Source organism: Myotis yumanensis, unplaced genomic scaffold (assembly GCF_028538775.1).
Source record: "Myotis yumanensis isolate MYYU_CA2020_CCGP unplaced genomic scaffold, mMyoYum1.0.hap1 SCAF_5, whole genome shotgun sequence".
NCBI lineage: Eukaryota > Metazoa > Chordata > Mammalia > Chiroptera > Vespertilionidae > Myotis > Myotis yumanensis.
Window position 1 is genome coordinate 84,450,831 of NW_027223756.1, and position 6,084 is coordinate 84,456,914.

Genomic DNA, 6,084 nt, shown 5'->3' on the forward strand with positions numbered 1-6,084 from the left:
AGACAGAGAACTCTCCATCGACTAAAAGGAACACAATTGTGGTGGCTGTTTATACTGGATTTGTTACAGCTTCCTCTAAACCAGTGGTTCTCAACCTTCTGGCCCTTTAAATACAGTTCCTCATGTTGTGACCCAACCATAAAATTATTTTCGTTGCTACTTCATAATGGTAATGTTGCTACTGTTATGAACCGTAATGTAAATATCTGATATACAGGATGGTCTTAAGTGACCCCTTGACCAGAAGCTAACTTGGGACCTTTCAGTCCCCAGGCTGATGCTCTATCCACTCAGCAAGACTGGCTAGGGCTTAGTATGTCTTTTTGTTACAGGAATTTCTCAGCTCAGAACCTAGGAGGGTAGAGGGACAATTGTATTTCCTTATACAATATACTGTAGAGGAGTACGCTTGAAAAAGCAAACTAAATTTGGTAAATGTGAATTTGGGGCCATTATAAATACTGTCTCAAGACCAGGGTTTTCTTAAAAACTTCTATAGCCTCATAAAACAAAAAATTATAGTGATATTATTATTCTTATATACCTGACTCTAAGAGTTTGGGATTGTATGGGAGGAACAAATTTCCCGTATACCATTCTAGGCTGGTCTAAGAATTGAATGGACATAAGAAACATTTGTTGCAGGAAATGGGAACAACAATAGATGTCTGACTGGTAGGGTCAGACCAAACCTGGGTTCAGCAACCTCGGTACTTGGGTTCTGGCTGGGAAAGAATTAGGAGCCAACACCCCAGACTGTAAGAGAACATTTATTTGGTAAATCACAGATAGAAGAAGTAATTCCTAGAACAGATGGGCTGAGGAAACAAATTAAAGAGATAAAGGAAGGTCCCTGGGAGCTTGGAAATGAGGAAGCGAATGGTACCGTTCCTGGGGCTGGAGGGGGGCGGGCGAGGAAGGATGAAGGAAAAGTGATGCGGATGCTCTCAGGTTTCTCAAACCGAAGAGTTTTAAGGGTAGAGATTTAAAAAATACATATATTTTTACTGATTTCCGAGAGGAAGGGAGAGATAGAAAACACCAATGATGAGAGAATCATTGATTAGTTGCTTCCTGCATACCCTCTATTGGGAGTTGAGCCTGCAACCCAGGTATGTTCCCTTGACCAGAATCACACCCAGGACCCTTCAGTCCACAGACTGACACTCTATCCACTGAGCCACACTGGTTAGGGAGGGGGTGGAGAGTTTAGGGGAGGCCCCAGGGGAAGAGCTCAATAGAATATTCTGCAGTTTTCCAGGTGTGTCCTTTCAGGGTTGAAGTCACCACTGATTGATTGGCAGGCACCAGGGCAAGGACTCATTATTCAATGCAGCTGGTCCTCAGGCTGATTTTATTGCTTTTCTGGGCCTGGAGCTGAAATAATACTGAGGAATAGAGGTTGTCTACAGGGAGGAAAGGTCAGGGGGCCCAAACTGTGTGGATATGCAGGGTGAGGAAGTCACCCGGGGGGAGGGTCCCACCCTACAATGGATTGTTCCTTGCTGGGCACCTGGGGCTTTTCCACCCTGGTGACCTTCTGTACTGGCCCTGCTTCCTTGCACCCCTCATGCCTAACTGCCTAACACAGGTTATCAAGAAACAAAAAAAATTTCATTGGGATTTTTTACATGCAGAAATTTCACAAAGATTTGAGACTTAACTGGCAGTCAGAGAAGTGAGACTTCTATGCCATCTGGAGGTGAGGAAGGTAGGGGTCTGGAGCTTCTGGGGTTATGGGAGGCAATTCACTTGAAGGTGAGAGGAAGCAATGTTTGTTAAGCAAAGGTGGTCCAGTTAATAGGCAAGTCTCTTAGCTTAAAAAGTTATCTATACTAATAATAGAGGAATACGCAAATTGTCTGGGATGCCCTCACACATAACAACCAGAACAGCAGGCTGCCTGGGGCGACCAGGCTGGCAGGGGGCTTATTGAGAGATGACCAAATGCCCAAACAGCAGGCCATGTGGGGTGACCAGGCCGGCAGGGGTGTTAGTGAGGGACGACCAAACGACTGAACAGCAGGCTGTGTGGGGTGTCCAGGCCAGCAGGGGCGGGGGGGGGGGGGGGGGGGAGGGGAGGAGCAGTTGACAGTAACTAGGCCAGCAGAGGGGGGCAGTGAGGGGTGACCAGGACAGCAGGGGGTGCAGTTGGGGATGACAAGGCTGTGGGGGGGGGGGGCAGTTGGCAGCAATGAGTCTGGCAGGCAGAGGTGGTTAGGGGTGATCAGGCTGGCAGGGGGGCAGTTAGGGGCTATCAGGCAGGCAGGCAGGTGAGTAGTTAGAAGCCAGTGGTCCTGGATTGTGAGAGGGATGTTTGACTGCCGGTTTAGGCCGGTTTCCTGATTGGGCCTAAACCGGCAGTCATACATACCCTGAGAGGTTCTGGATTGGAGAGGGTTCAGGCTGGGCTGAGACGCCCTCCCATGCATGAATTTCGTGTATCGGGCCTCTAGTCCTATATAAAAAGAGCTAAATATGCAAATTTTTCCCTCTGAAGGAGTTCGACCTGGAGTCTGACCATTCGCTATGACGTGTGCTGACCACAAGGAGGCTGCATGGAACCTGGTAGGCATCAGTGTTGCGGCACTGGCAGTGGGTGGCAGTGGAGGCACTTCCTGCCCCGATGGGCCCTGAAGAGAGCAGGACCATGGTGGCATGGAGGTGAGCGGGCTGGGCAATCCAAAGCATGTGTGAGTGGGTGCCTGATAGCCTCGTAGATGGAGACCAGTGGTGGCCACGGGGGTTGAGGCTGGTACCTGGCTCCCAGGTGCTAAGGGAGCCAGGAGGGGCTGCGGGCGCATGCTGGGGCTTCGATCCCCACAGAACACCCCAAGGGACCCACTGGTGCACAAATTTGTGAATTGGGTCTCTAGTCTCTGACAATAGTTCTCTTCCAGGTACAAAGGCCCCTTTCCTAGTGTAAATTTCCTTTATAATTGCTGATTATCTCACAAATGGGGAATGTTATACTTTCTTAGGGTGGGGGGCAGTGCAGGAAGAACTAAGGGCTTTTCCTGAGTCTATTGGGTTTTGATTGCCTTCAACTCAAAATAAGCCACATCCAAAATGGTGAAAGGAGCTTTTGGGGGCAAAATAGGCAGGTTTAGGAAATTTTAAAAAATGAAGGGGTCTATAGGGAAAGCACAGGGCTACAAAGACCATACATTCACAGAATAAGGGAGCTGCCAGAAGGTACACATTTCCATAGAATAAGGGAGCTGAGAGCTGCAGAAGAAATGCACTTACAAAATAAAGGGAAGGAAGCCCCTTCTTCAGAGAGGGAAGAAGAAAGCCCAAAGGGACTAGGACACCAATAAGGGAGAAGAAGAGAACCTCAGGTACCTCACTTGTGGTTTGAGCTCTGGAGTGGCTATAGTGACAAATCAGAGGGGATAGTGACCAATCAGAGGGGATATCAAGGCCCAAAGAAGTACACCCTTTATAAGCCATAGAAAAAAGGGACATAGTGGGATTCTCTCACTCTCCCCACATGGGAGTCTGTGCTTCTTTCTCAATAAATTTCCATCCTTTATTATACCATCGGTTGTCCATGGTTTCCTTCAACTCCACTTGGACAAGGACCTGGGAATCATCCTGCCCAGAAGAACACCATGCTTTCCAGTCCAACTTTTGTGTTTCAGTGTTTTGAGGTGCCATGCTCTGAACCCCTTAAGGAGATAAATTCTTTCAAAATATATGGATAGGTGACGAAGGCTGCATTGTAACTTGGGTGTGGTCCATCCCTCTATCCCAGAGCGTGTGCACTTTCCATAGCCCCAGGTGGGTGAATGGAAAGTTGATGGGATTCATGGATGGTGGTGCCCGGAGAGAAATCTGTTTGACTGGAACCACTTGAAATAAACTCAGGGGTTGAAGGAAGAAATATTTTCTCACACACAACAACTAATGATTTCAGGAAACGACTGTTCCTCTGACCAAAAAGCTGCTTAGCTGGCTTCATTTTCTTTCCGCTCCCAAATCTGGAGGAGCAGTTGTCCAGCTGAGCTCTGACTGGCTGCAGGTTGGGGGAAGGCCTTCTGTTGGCAGCTGGAATTAAAAGGTCAGGGGACTTGCATGACTCATAGGCCAGCAGCAGAGTGAGGACTGAGATTTCCCGGGCATCCACTTCTCACTGCAGAGCCCAGCTTCCCGAAGAAACCCACCTCAGTCCATGCCTTCAGGGCCCACTGGCGGTTGAAGCAGCTCTGGCAGGACTCCCAGCAGAAATCAATGATCCCATCTGTCTGGATGACCTGAGAGCCTGTCACTATCGAAGGTGAGCACAATGTCCGTCACTCCTGCATCCAGCAGTCCAGGGCTGATCTACAGGACAGGTTCCCTTGCCCTGTGTGCCGTCACCCATGTGAAGAGAGGCATGTGAGGAGCAACACCCAGCTGGGAAGGATGGTGGACATGACCAAGCTCCTCCAGACCACCAGGGGCAAGAAGAGGAGGCAGAAAGAGGTGCTTGTTGCACAAGCACATGCTCCTGACCCTCTTCTGAGAGGAGGACCTACAGCTGTTGTGTCACCTGTGCAATCTGCCCCCTGACCACCAGGAGAGGCCCATGGAGGGAGCTGCCTGTCATCACAGGCAAAGGCTCAGCAGTTACACTGAGCTCCGGAAGAAGCAGGTGGCAGACGTTCAGAAATTAATAAGCATTCAAAGCAAAAAACTCTTAGAACTTAGAAGGTGGAGAACCAAAGGCTGGAATTATTCTCTGAATTTGAGCACCTTTGACAGTTTTTAGAACATGAGCAAGAAGCAGATCTTTCAAGATTAACTGATGAAAAAACTATTGAAAAGAAACTCGGCGCTAATATAACTGCATTTCCAAAGTACAATTCCACATCCAAAGACCTACTAAGTAAGGTAGTAGAGTGCACTGCGCTGAGGGAAGTGGAATGGCTGTTTATTTATCGTCCATGACTTCGCTTTCATGCTCCTCCTCTAGCCTGAATGAGCTTTCTGGAGAGCCCACAAATACACTCTTTTATCTTTTCAGAATCCAACTCATCTTTCAAGAACCCAGCCCAACAAAACTTATGCTCTGTAAAACTTGTCTAGACAAGTGTCTTCTTTCTACTTGAAAACTCCTATGAAACATACTACCCTTAATATTTAGTTGCAATATTTCTCATGCTGCCTTGTATAATTTTGCAAGACTACATTGAAGGGGTTGGGCCTACAATAGTGTCTTTTTGCTCTCTCACTTGATGTTCAATAAATACATGTCTATATCAAAGACACTGTCCAATGGATCACACAGGAAATATAATAAAGCCATACAAATAGCACCCATCATTCTCTAATTCACATCTCCAAGTGAAAGGGGAAAGGAAGATGCCTCCTTAAACCAGTATTTCTTCATTTTCACCATTAATAACTACATTCCTACCTGTAGAACATCTCTCTTGTTTTTGCCCACACCATATCTCTTCTCTTCTTTTGTGACAATAACTCTATTTTTGATGGGAACAACCATCTACCTCTACATCGTCTCAACGGGAACATCTTTCAATACTCTTCCCCCTCCTGTGGCCTAGGGATGGTCATGGAACTAAAGGGATCTGGGCAATTCAACTCTGTGGGCAGTAAAGCCAAGGGAGACCCTGGTTAACACAGATCCACTCCAGGGCAGACCCTGACAGGACTTGAGCTGCCCCCGCTGGGTCCTTTCAGAGGCCTGTGTTCATCTGCCCATTTCAGAGAAATGCCTGCCTTCCTTACATTAGCCAGAGTTCGTTTCTCTGCTTACAAACAATTAACCTCTACTAAAAACCTTCACATTTTTGAAGTCACTGAAGTGTCTGGGCCTATGACATGGCAGATTATTTTTAGCTTTTTACTGAACGGTAGGATTCATATCCACAAAATACCAAAGCAGGCAACTTGCTCAGATTGACAGTGATTTACCTATGTAATTGTTGGTGAGACAGATTTCTGGAATTGTACTCATTGTAAAGCTAAAAGCTACAGATGCCAGAACTCTGGGGTAGCTAAGCATCAACGCAAAAGAATTTATTAGAGAGAGAGAGAGAGAGAGAGAGAGAAGAGAGAACCATTTGCTGCATGAATTTT